The sequence below is a fragment of the Lissotriton helveticus genome, chromosome 4_1, assembly GCF_964261635.1.
Source record: "Lissotriton helveticus chromosome 4_1, aLisHel1.1, whole genome shotgun sequence".
Taxonomy (NCBI): domain Eukaryota; kingdom Metazoa; phylum Chordata; class Amphibia; order Caudata; family Salamandridae; genus Lissotriton; species Lissotriton helveticus.
In genome coordinates this window covers 1,305,111,536-1,305,125,287 of record NC_136063.1, presented here as the reverse complement: position 1 = coordinate 1,305,125,287, position 13,752 = coordinate 1,305,111,536, and positions in this window count along the sequence as shown.

Genomic DNA, 13,752 nt, shown 5'->3' with positions numbered 1-13,752 from the left:
ACGACAGGATGGCGGGCGGACAAAGTCCGCCCGTCATCCTAATGGACCCCATATTATTTACTATTCCCACTCCAATTAGTATTAAATCAGAGAAGGTGCTGGACATAAAACATATACAATGTACTATTCCGACTCCAGTTAATATTAATTAAGGGTAGGTGCTGGACACTAAACATATGTTATTTACTATTCCAACTCCCATTAGTATTAAATCAAGGAAGATGCAGGACACTAAACATATCAAATTTACTATTCCCATTTCAATTAGTATTAATTAAGGGTAGGTGCTGAACACTAAACATATGTTATTTACTATGCCAACTCCAATTAGTATTAAATCAGGGAAGATGCTGGACACTAAACATATATAATTTATCATTTCCACTCCAATTAGTATTAATTTAGGAAACGTGCTGGACACTAAACATATATTATTTACGATTCCCACTGCAATTAGTATTAAATCAGAGAAGGTGCTGGACACCAAACATATACAATTTACTATTCCCTTTCTAATTATTAGTAAATCAGGGAAGGTGCTGGAAATAACACATACACAATTTACTATTCCCACTCCAGTTAATATTAAATCACAAAAGGTGCTGGACACTAAACATATATATTTTACTATTCCCACTGCAGTTAGTATTAAATCAGAGAAGATGCTTGACACTAAACATATATTTACTATTCCCACTCCAGTAAATATTCTTTTTAAAAAGGGGCTGGACCTTAAACATATTTAATTTACTATTCTCACTTCAATAAGTATTAAATCAGAGAAGTTGTAGGACATTAAAGATATATAATTTACTATTCCCACTCCGGTAAGTATTAAATCAGCGAAGATGCAGGACACTAAACATATAAAATTTACTATTCCCATTTCAATTAGTATTAATTAAGGGTAGGTGCTGAACACTAAACATATGTTATTTACTATGCCAGCTCCAATTAGTATTAAATCAGGGAAGATGCTGGACACTAAACATATATAATTTATCATTTCCACTCCAATTAGTATTAATTTAGGAAACGTGCTGGACACTAAACATATATTATTTACTATTCCCACTGCAATTAGTATTAAATCAGAGAAGGTGCTGGACACCAAACATATACAATTTACTATTCCCTTTCTAATTATTAGTAAATCAGGGAAGGTGCTGGAAATAACACATACACAATTTACTATTCCCACTCCAGTTAATATTAAGTCACAAAAGGTGCTGGACACTAAACATATATATTTTACTATTCCCACTGCAGTTAGTATTAAATCAGAGAAGATGCTGGACACTAAACATATATTTACTATTCCCACTCCAGTAAATATTATTTTTAAAAAGGGGCTGGACATTAAACATATTTAATTTACTATTCTCACTTCAATAAGAATGAAATCAGAGAAGTTGCAGGACATTAAAGATATATAATTTACTATTCCCACTCCGGTAAGTATTAAATCAGCGAAGGTGCTGGAAAATAAACATATATTATTTACTATTCCCACTCCAGTTAATATTAAATCAGGGAAGGTGCTGGACACTAAACATATTTAAGTTACTATTCCCCCTCCAATTAGTATTAATTAAGGGTAGGTGCTGGACACTAAACACATATTATTTACTAATCCAACTCCAATTAGTATTAAATCAGGGAAGGTGCTGGACACTAAACATATATAATTTACTATTCCCACTCCAATTAGTATTAAATCAGAGAAGGTGCTGGACATTAAAACATATATAATTTACTATTTCCACTCCAGTTATTATTAAATCAGGGAAGGTGCTAGACATAAAACATATATAATTTACTATTCCCACTCCAGTTAATATTAAATCAAAAAAGGTGCTGGACACTAAACATATGTATTTTACTATTCCCACTCCAGTTAGTATTAAATCAGGGAAGGTGCTGGACACGAAACATATATTATTTACTAGTCCTACTCCAGTTAATATTAGTTTTAAAAAGGTGCTGGACACTAAACATATACAATTTACTATTCCCTCTCCAGTAAGTATTATATCAGGAAAGGTGCTGGACATAACACATATACAATTTACTATTTCCACTCCAGTTAATATTAAATCAAAAATGGTGCTGGACACTAAACATATACATTTTACTATTCCCACTCCAGTTAGTATTAAATCAGAGAAGATGCTGGACACTAAACATATACTATTTACTATTCCCACTCCAGTTAATATTCATGTTAAAAAGGGGCTGGACACTAAACATATTTAATTTATTATTCTCACTTCAATAAGTATTAAATCAGAGAAGTTGCAGGACATTAAAGATATATAATTTACTATTCCCACTCCGGTAAGTATTAAATCAGGGAAGGTGCTGGACACTAAACATATATTATTTACTATTCCCACTCCAGTTAATACTAAATCAGGGAAGGTGCTGGACACTAAATATATATAATTTACTATTCCCCCTCCAATTAGTATTAATTAAGGGTAGGTGCTGGACACTAAACACATATTATTTACTATTACAACTCCAATTAGTATTAAATCAGAGGTGCTGGACACTAAACATATATAATTTACTATTTCCACTCCAGTTATTATTAAATCAGGGAAGGTGCTGGACATAAAACATATATAATTTACTATTCCCACTCCAGTTAATATTAAATCAAAAAAGGTGCTGGACACTAAACATATATATTTTACTGTTCCCACTACAGTTAGTATTACATCAGGGAAGGTGCTGGATACTAAACATATATAATTTACTATTCCCACTCCAGTTAATATTAATTTTAAAAAGGTGCTGGACACTAAACATATTTAATTTACTATTCACACTCCAGTTAGTAGTAAATCAGAGAAGGTGCGGGACATTAAAGATACATAATTTACTATTCCCACTCCAGTAAGTATGAAATCAGGGAAGGTGCTGGACACTAAACATATTGGGCCTCATTTATCATAAGTAGCGCATCGCTGCGTTAAAACAGCGATGCGTCACTTTTCATTGCGCCCTACTTGCGACACCAATGATGTGTCATATTTACAGTATGACACATCATGTCGCAAGGAGTTACAGCTTCGTCAGTATTCCCGACATATCTGTAGGTGCAAAAATGACGCATTGCTGGAGTGTGTCACAAAAGTGAAGCAATTCCAATGAATGGGTCCTTTCACATGGGCAAGTCCCATTTCAAATGTGCTTGCGTCAGTCTTACGTCTGCTGTGAAGCAGGTGTGAGATATTGACACATTGCATCCTAGAAGTGGCGCATGCGTCACTTCTACGGGACTTACTTGCATCGGAACGCCCACCCTGCATACATTATACTTGGCACAGGTATAATGTGGTGCAGGGGTTTACAAAGTGACGCATCTACCTAGATGCATCACTTTGTAAATATGACGCAACATGGCGCATTTTTTACGCCTCTGGTGTGTCACAAAAAGTGATGCATCGAGGGCCCAAAAGTGACGCAATGGCTCATAAATAAGCCCTAAATTAATTACTATTCCCACTCCAGTTAATATTAAATCAGGGAAGGTGCTGGACACTAAACATATATAATTTACTATTCCCACTACAATTATTATTAATTAAGGGTAAGTGCTGGACACTAAACATAGAAGGGCAGATTTACAATTCCTGGTGCATCCCTGCCAATCAGCAGGGATGTGCCAGTAAACTTGCGACACGCATCACAAACCTTGCACCACCACTGATGCGATGCATCATGGCGCAAGGAAATGCAGATGTGTGTCGCATCTGCCGTCGTAACGTTGGCGCAGTGCTGGAGGTATGTCGTGGGTGAGACGCAACTCCTGCACTGTGCCAATCAGGCTTCTCTTGCACATGGAGGTTCACACCTTACGCCTGCTTCAAGCAGGCGCAAGGTTTTGACTCAGTGGGGTCGGAAAAGTGACTCGGTGAAATCTTGTAGATTTCACTCAGGCACTTTTCCGAGGGGTTCCTGCACCGGAACGCCCCCCCCCCCCCGCGCCAGAACGCCCACATGAAATGTGGCGCAGGGCTTTACAATGTGATGCATCTCCCTAGATGCGTCATGTTGTAAATCCCCTGCAGCATGGCGCTAGCTTTACGCCGCGCTGCATCACTGCAAAGGCGGCGCAAAAGTGGCTTACAGGAATTGTAAATCTGCCCCATATTATTTAATATTCTCACTCCAATTAGTATTAAATCAGAGAAGGTACTGAACACAAAACATATGTAATCTACTATTCTCACTCCAATTATTATTACATCATGGAAGATACTATACATAAAACATATTTTATATTGTATTCACAATCATAAAAAATAGATTTTGGAATGTGAATAGTCAGAGTAGTCTTTAAATATATTAATCATTAAATTAATAAAATATTTATTTTAAATATTTTTTTTAATTGTTAATTAATATTTGTTGTAAGTAATGAAAATAATATATATGTTGTTATGTAATTTCTAAACCTATGTATATTTTTTAATAAAATGGATTTATTATTTTAAATTATTAAATATTATTTACAATTTCACACATATAATTATTGTGAAACACAAATATCTATTAATTATTAAATGTTGAAAGATCTTAAAATATTAAGTATTTAAAAATACAAATAAAGCTACTTTTTTGTAAACACATTAATAAAAGTCAAATAAATAATTTAAAATGTAAAATATTTTAATATTTTAGTAGTAAAATGTTTTTTTAATTTTATATAAAATTGAAACACAAACAAATGGAAATATGCACCTTTATTCAAAATAAAGACAACATAACAATAATAAAAATTATAAATTTCAATTTTAATTTTTTTTCTCATAATTAAAAAAAAAAACACCCCCACCCTTATCCCCTATAAACTCAACATCCTGCTCATAAAACAACAATTTGTAAATTAAATGTAAAAATATCAAAATTAATAAAAAATTCTAAACACATTTTTTAAAACACTACCCACCCTTTTCCCCTATAAACCCAACATCCCACTCCTAAAACAAAAATATCAAATTACATTTAAAAATGTCAAAATTTTAATAGATTTTGGGGCATGTTATCAGGAACTACGATTAAATTACCGCCGCTTTAGCGGCAGGAAACTGCCACTAAAACGGCGATAATGGGCTTGATAATATGCCCTTGTGAATTCCCATAGCAGCCCAGGTTAACACCAGAACCTGGGCTGCTATGGGAATTCACAAGGACATATTATTAAGCCCATTATTGCTGTTTTAGCGGCAGGATAATTTTATCGCAGTTCTTGATAATATGCCCCTTTAAAACTACATTTTTAAAACACTCCCACCCTTATCCCCTATAAACCCAACATCCCGCTCCCTAAAAATTAAAATACAAATTAAACATTTTATAACATTAAGTAACATTATACCAAAAACAAACATATAACAAAATTAAAATTACTACAACGATATTTTAACATTACGATGTTTTAACACTCAATATTTCACACATCGATATTTTTTACTACACAAAAATCGATATTTTTAACATCGATATACTTAACATCGATATTTAGTACTGTCGATATACTAAACTCGATATTTAAGCATGTCGATATTAAAATATCGGTATTATGTCTACTTACTAGCTGGGTTTCCCTTGAGTGCATACAGCACAGTTCTTTAGATACTGCTTGACATCTTGTTGGCGATTTGGCCACCAGAAATGACGCATAGTCAGTGCGATGATTTGTTGGGCGCTCAAATAACCCACGATGGTTGCATCGTGTGTCCATGTCAAGGCCTGCTTACGTAAGGCTTCTGTGGGAAGGAATAGGGCATAGGAATAATGCAGCAGGTTGTTCCTTTTCACTTGATGATGGGGTTTTGCTAGTATCCAAATATCCTGATCAATCGTTTCCACTTGTGCCTTGACATCATCCAGGAAGGTGTCGGAGGTAATAACAACTTGCTCAGAACAGGGGAACTCTGCGTGATGGAGTATAATTAGTGGTTCTATGTCTTCTTTATTGGAGGACTGATGAATTCTGGAAAGGGCATCTGCTTTCCCGTTTTGCGGTTGATACTTCATGGTGAATTCATAATCAGAGAAGAAAATAGTCCATCTCAATTGTCTGGTAGTAAGAGCTCTGGCAGTTTTCAGGAATACCAGATTCCGATGATATGTATAGATTTCGATAGTTTGATTGGCTCCTGGCAAATAGTGCCTCCATTCCTCACAAACTCTTTGTCAGTAATGCTGTAATTGCATTCGGTGGGTGTTAATTTTTTCGAATAGTATACCACCGGATGCAATTGTCCGGTATCAGGGTGCCGTTGTGAGAGTACTCTTCCCAAAGCCAACTGTGAGGCATCAGTCTCCAAAATGAATGGTCTGTGCACATCTGACTGACGCAGGATGGGTGCCTGTGTGAACCATCTCTTCAGTTCCTGGAAGGTGTATTCAACTTCTGTTCCCAACAGGAATCGTGCTCCCATTTTCAGGAGCCTGGTGATGGGTTGTACTAAACGTGAAAAGTCCTTGATGAACCTCCGACAGAAGTTCGCAAACCCCAAGAAGCTCTGTACCCCTTTCACAGTCTGGGGGATTTTCCACTCTGTGATGGCCTTCACCTTCTTGTCGTCCATCCTTAATCCTTTCTCATTGATGAAATATCCTAAGAATTCTATTTCTGTTACATGGAACAGGCACTTCTCCATTTTAGCATAGAGCAAATTCTTCTGTAATTGATCTAGCCCTGCCTTCACATGTTTAACATGGTCCTCCATATTGTTGGAGTAGATCAGAATATCGTCAATATATACAATACAAAAGACCCCAAGATACCCTAGTAACACCTCATCCATAAAGTATTGGAAGGCGGCGGGGCGTTACATAGCCCAAATGACATCACTTTGTATTCATAAAGTCCGAATTTGGTCTGGACGGCCATCTTCCATTCATCTCCGCATCTAACTCTCACCAAGTGGAATGCCCCTCAAAGATCCAATTTAGAGAGTATATATCTGTGCCCCTTTCAGTTGATCCAGCAAGATGGGTATGAGGGGTAGTGGGTATTGTTTTTTTACCATGACCCAATTGATGGCCCGGTAATCGATGCATGCCCTGAGATCCCCCTTCATCTTCGGGATAAAAAAAAGGGGACGAGGAGGCAGGGAAGGATGAAGGTCGAATAAACCCCGTTTTAAAATTCTCCTCTAGGTACTCCTTCAAGTGTTGTGTTTCCGGCTCCATGAGTGTGTGCAGAAACAATTCCCAACAGGTATCACGTAGAGACAGTTTCAGTTTTGTATGCCATAGGCATTACAGAGGAACAGAAAACAAGGAGTCAATTAAGTCTGAAAAGGTGGTATTATTCACCAAGTAGCAGCAGGGGAAAGATTTTTTCTTATGCAAGTACAGTTTAAACAGCACTGTAGGGATCAGATCTTATGACAACCCAGTGGCACTTGGTGCAAGGTGCTATATACAATTAGTGAGGTGCAGGTGCAAGTGCTTTTAAAAACAGCATTGGCGACGCATTACTGAAAATATATACATCAATTACAGGCTCCAAAAAACAAGTTACAATCACTTGGAAAAACAATTATTCCTATGGGAGCTTGAAAAATGGTAAGCGTCATATGATTCAGGCTGTAAGGTCGACGGCGTTTCGATCCCCTTTGGTCGGGATCGTCATCAGGACAGAGTTGTCGATGAGTACAGTGCTGTTGGCAAAGAAGGGCAAATTAAGGCGGGGGGCCGGTGGAGGGCAAGGTGGGGGGTGAATTGGTGTACAGTTACCGGTACGCATTAAATTCAATGTAGGTATACTGTGTTAGGGATGTGTTGATTGTGGTGGCTGGAAAGGGAAAAAGGGTGAGGAGTTGGGGGTGCCTAGTGTGGAGAGATGGTATATCTAGACAGTGTATCCGGCTCGTGAATGTGACAAAAAACCACTATTCATTGCAACACTCACATTGCTGCCAGGCAGGGATGCGTGGCTAGATATGTACCGAGGCAGCGTGGGTAAGTCGAGTGCTGAAGGGGAACAGGAAACAAGATTCAGTAAAGGGAACGGTCTGGTACATAAGTTACCAAGGCCAGCCCAACTTACAAAGCGTTACCTGGTCGTGGTTTTCAATCCGGCGGCACGCGGGGAATTAGCAGCGTCTGGAGGGGTGGAGGGAGAGAGCAAGTTAGGGAGGAATAAGAGCGCGACGGAATGGTAGTCGCGATCGAGGCGGGTCCAAAGCAAAATTGGGCAATGGTCTCACCTGAGTTAAACAGTGGGTCAGAAGGCGAAGGCTCATCTGGCGTGGCGGCTCAGGGCACCGAATGCGGGAGCTGGCCGAGGCGTCTCGCTGGACTGGGTAATGACCAGGCAACCGCCAGGTTGGGGCGGGGTCCAAGCGCTGCCGGTGGGCGGGAACTGGGGAGTGTCTGGGACGTGTCACGACGCCAAGCGCGAATGGAAGGGCGGAGGGGCGGGGACTTACGTGTTTCGAGAGGGATCAGGAGGCGTGGGGAACGGTTGCCGTGGAACCGAGGATAAACAGGAACTAGTGCCCACAGAGGCAAATCCGGGTAGGTGTGGACAAAGGCACGCGCTCAAGAGTTATTGTGCCGGCGTCTCCAGTGTCTGAGTGGGGAAGGCTGAAACAACGGCCCTTAGGGGAGACTAAGTATAATCACATTTGACCCGGGTGAGGGTCTACAGTATTGCACAACTGAGAGCGATTAAAAGCATTTCAGAACGGATACATACAATCCCACAAGGTATGAAACCGGACAATTAAATACACGCAAGTAGTCTATGCAATTGGGCTAACATGCTGGAATGAGCTTTTGTGCGTCTCAAGTGACTGAGTGGGGAATGTTGAAACAACGGCCCCTAGGGGAGAATTAATACAATCACAATTGACCCGGGTAAGGGCATACAGTATTGCAAAATTGAGAGCGATTAAATGCATTAGAGAAAGGATACAAACAATCCGACGGGGTATGAAACCGGACAGTTAAATACACGCAAGTAGTCTATGCAATTGGACTTACATACTGGAATGAGCTATTGTGCAGTCAGAGTCAATGGTGTTGGTGACATTTTATACCCAGTGTACATCCCATATGCAGTTTCAAATTACAGTAGAGGGAGGTGAGAAGCAAAGGATAGAGGGGCAATAGGGTTCAAGTGGAGATGGTGCTGGCCCATTCATCGAGGGTGTTAAGACCCTGGTTCACTGAATCTGCCCTAGCGATCCATTTGCATTCCGCTCTATTGAGTAGAGCGGCCATGTTGCCTCCTCTAAGGGGTAGCGTTGGTTTCTCAATGACCAACCACTTGAGGTCGACGTCCCTGTGTGATTGCTCCAAGAAGTGTGAGACCAACGGTGCCGTAAGCACTTTGCAGTTGATTCTGCTTTTGTGTTGTATGATCCGTTGTTTCACCATTTGAGTTGTCTGGCCGATGTTTTCTGTTCCTCTGTAATGCCTATGGCATACAAAACTGAAACTGTCTCTACGTGATACCTGTTGGGAATTGTTTCTGCACACACGATACACCCATCCCAACGAGGTTTATGGGTTTTCTCCTGTTTTTTCTACATATCCGGCTCCATGAGGGCATACACTCGACTGCAGGGTATTGTGGCTCCAGGGAGCAGGTCAATCCTACAATCATACTCATGATAAGGAGGTAATTGACTTGCTTGTTGTTTGTCAAAAACTGTTTGGTATTGTTGATACTCAAGCGGGACTGACACAACAGAACAAACTAAAGGCATACTGCCTCTGGCTGTGAGATGACTTGATTGAGTAACTTGGACCTTCTGTAGACAATCTTCTTTGCTCATACAATGATCCGGACAGAATGTAGAGATCATAGTCACTGAACGGGCAGACCATTGACCCAGGATTCATGCAAGGTTTACCATGATATTCCCGATATTAGGCGGAAATGGGGGGCATCAATTAAGTTGAACTGGATACTTTAGTAGTGTTCGTCCCCATATTGCATAATGAGAGGCTGTGTGTGGTATTTCACCGGACCCGACATCAGGGCTGTCCCATCTACTGCCCTCACTGGTTCTGAGGTGCATTTCATCACATAAGGTATACCTAATTGTTGGGCATAGGTTTGCTCCGGAATCAAGTAATGCAGGCAGTCTCTGGTGTAGTTCCAGATCTAACCAGAGGGTGAACACCACTTTGATATGAGCTACAGACCGTATTGGCCAAAAATGGAGAGATCACTGGATCTGCACTGCTCAAGCAAGGGATCTCGGTCTTGCTCGGGCTCTTCAGTTATCCGTCGTCTCCCACTCATTCCAGTCTTGTTGTACAACTGCTTGTGTTCTAGCCACTGCTCTTTTTTCTGCCACTCTAGTGCAAGCCCTGCACTCTCTGAGGAAGTGGCCTCCCTTTCCACAGTAGAGACATAACTGCTAATTACGTCTACTCTCTTTCTCATCTACGGTAAGAAGTCCGCGTATTCCATTTATTTGCATGGGTTCTGTACCATCGGCTACACATGAAGGTTCCTCTACTACTGATCTGGGTTAAGGTAGATAATACCTTGGCTCTGTTCTCTCTTTGTCTCCTTTCTGTTCCAACAGATGATGATCAAATTGTACTGTGAGAGCGATCAATTCCTCACAAGACTGATGCATATGAACCACTTGGACTAATACATTCTCAAGTTCGCTTCTCAAACCCTAATAAAATAGAGAGGTTCTTTTCTCAGGTGGCCAGTCCATCTCAATAATCAAACGATTGAAAGTAGTTATGTACGTCAATAGATCATGATTCCCTTGCTTCAGGGTGATGAGTTCTCTATCCAAGGTAAGTAGATGGGATCGTCTATCAAAGAGTGTTCACATCTCATTTAAAAAGGCAGAAAAATTGTACAATACCGGGACGTCCTTTTCAATCAGTGGTATGGACTAGGTATGACATCATAAAGGCCATCTTGGCCTGCTCATCATGGAATAAAGCTGGTTTACACAGGAAGAGTAGGCAACATTGATTAAAGAAAACTCCAAACCTAATTGGGTCCCCAAAGACACGTTCAGGAGGAGCCAATGGTATTTGGGGTTGTTGGATGACGTTGATGGGAACGTTGCTGCCTTCGGCCCGAGAGGCAGTGTGGTTGGCAGACAAAAATCCCGAAATGGGAACGTTACCCTCAGACCAATGGGATGTTACGCTACCAGCAAATCCATCTTCTGCATGTAGAGGAGGGGGTAAAGTCCATTCTTTAATATAAGGCCCTTGTAAAAACAGGTCAAGGACAACCAATATTTGCCCGGCGGTATCGCCTCTTTAACCCACAAAATACTAATCAATGAAGAGGCAGGCGCTGGAGACTGGAAGGCAGGAAACAAGGTTTATTCTCTCCGGAGGAGAACACATCAGTTCGGACAGCCAGTATCGTCACGAGGTGCTCTAACCGCATCTCTGAGGCCTGGCCTCTTATACACAGGTTTATGAATTTTATTGCACTTAACACATTCTTACAATGCTTTGAAGTATGAAAGGATATCCTCGGAATCTCCCCTTCAGGCCCGTTCCCACACACATTTACAGTTGAAGTCCCCACCCCGGTCACAATAGGTGATGATTATCGCGCAGCTGGGCATTCCGCCGATTCACGGAATGTGTGGGGTTGATCGGATCTCATAGGGTGGGGGCTTTGATCAATTCGAGGGTCCTTTAATGGGGGGAAGCTTCCTACTGTACGGGGGGACAATAAACAGTATCCGCAGGGCCAGGTGGCGGCCTGGGAACGAGGAGGACAAACGGGCACACAGGAAAAAGGGGGGTTTGTATCAAAGGACCTGGGGCCATGAAAGGAATGAAGGGAGGTGTCGCGCTGGGAACAGGATGGGATTCCGAGGCAGAGCTGCGCTGAAGAGGGGTTTATGACCCAGGGCATGTGAGAGCGGGGGTGGCCAGTGAGTGGGGGTCAGTGGCATGCAGAGGGTGGTTCTGATCGAGGCACCTAAAATGGCGGGTGCGCACGACAAAAAGTGGGGCATCAGGGGAAAAGGCAAGATGGCGCAGATAATGTTTACCAAACCGTACTAATTTTCCACACCCTCTGCTACTCTCCGTCTTGCCCTGTCCTGTTAGTCCTGCTACCTCCCTGCGCATGTATCCCATCTTTTTGCGTAGGTCCTGGTTCTCCGCTCAGGAAGCCTGTACCTCTGTCTGAAGCGCGGTTAGGGTCTCAAGGACCGAAGATATCACTTCGATTGGTTCCATCACCCAGGCTGGTCAACAACGTGGGCTTGTCGTTCTGTCGGAACTCGATGTCAGTGTAGGCACTGATCCAATGAGAACGCCCAGGGGGGATAATGGAAGCAGCTCTTTTCCTCAATTCCCCTAACAATTAACACAGGGAGCAAGAATAAACACTACCACCCTGTGAGTAGTGTACCAGGAAAAAGGGAATTGGACAAAATAACAAACTGTGCTGGATGGATAATACGTCACTCAGAGCATCTTCACTCCGTGCTGTTGAGGTGCACCCTGTATGCAAGAGAGGAGAGAGAAAGGAGAGCATAAACTCATACGCACCTTCCCCTATATAGTGCACTCTGAACTACTGTCAAGGTAGCCCCAACTCACATCCATCAGCATCCACTAAGGCCTCATACACAAAATCACAGTCTTTTTCAGGTGGCCGCAGATCTTGAACCCAATAGCAGGTAGGTGATGACAGAACAAAGTCAACGTAAAAGCAAATCCAAAAGGTAATCCAGGATGGCCAGCCGGAAATAGAAAACAAGATAAGCAAAGATATTCAAATGTATCCCAAGCACAAGTGATAGAGCAAGATTTTGCATCGCGACTTGCTCGATTCATGAACCTCAACTTGTCATAACCTCATAACAAACGTACGTTATTATTAATATCTTTATTTTGGATACACGTGAAAGGTAGCGAAGCTTGCTTATGTGTTCTACTAATACGATTAATCCATGTCCCTAAAAATGGCCGCTGCTTGTCTTTTCGCTTTTGCGCATGCGTTAGTCACACTCACGTGACTCTACGTAGAGGTAGTTCTGGAGGGAAAGGGGGCGCATGCGTAATACGCAGCTTTCGTGATAACGTGGTGATGCCCGTGCAGTTGCTCTCGTGTCCATGTATATGTTACTAATGTCTAATTGCATAGTATATTTTTCTGATGATGAATCTGAAGTACAAAGTCATGACATGTAATACAAGCATTTATTTCTATGTTTTAATTTGTTTTCGCTTACTTTTCATGTATCACGGGAAATGGGGGTCCAAATGGGTCATGAGCCATTTTGAAGGTTCTTTCTGCGCATGCTCCAGATGCAAGGCCAGAGACAAACTTGGACCGTGGAACTCAGCCAGCTGGCAGCCACAGTCGAGATGCTCCTGAGAGAATTACCTCTGACCCAGGAGGATGAAGCCAATGTCCCTATGTTGTTACAAATGTATAAGTTTTCATTGTATTCCGTGCGACTTCTCGTGGGAACCCCAATCTTGCTAGGCGGCACCCTAGGATGCTAAGTAGGGCTTGTAATAGTCTGTTCTGATTGGTGTGTTAACCAAATCCTACCTTAGGACCAATCGAAATTGGGGATTCTGACACTTTGCAACATTTGGGGGGTGGTACCCTGTCCCAAAACTGTGTATCTACCCTGAGTTCACCTAGGGAAATTGTCTGACTTGTCTGAGTAGCTGACCTGTCACTGACCCAACGCACTCAATAGGTGACTTGATACAGAGCGCTGCGGAGCACTCTGTCCGAATTTGACCATA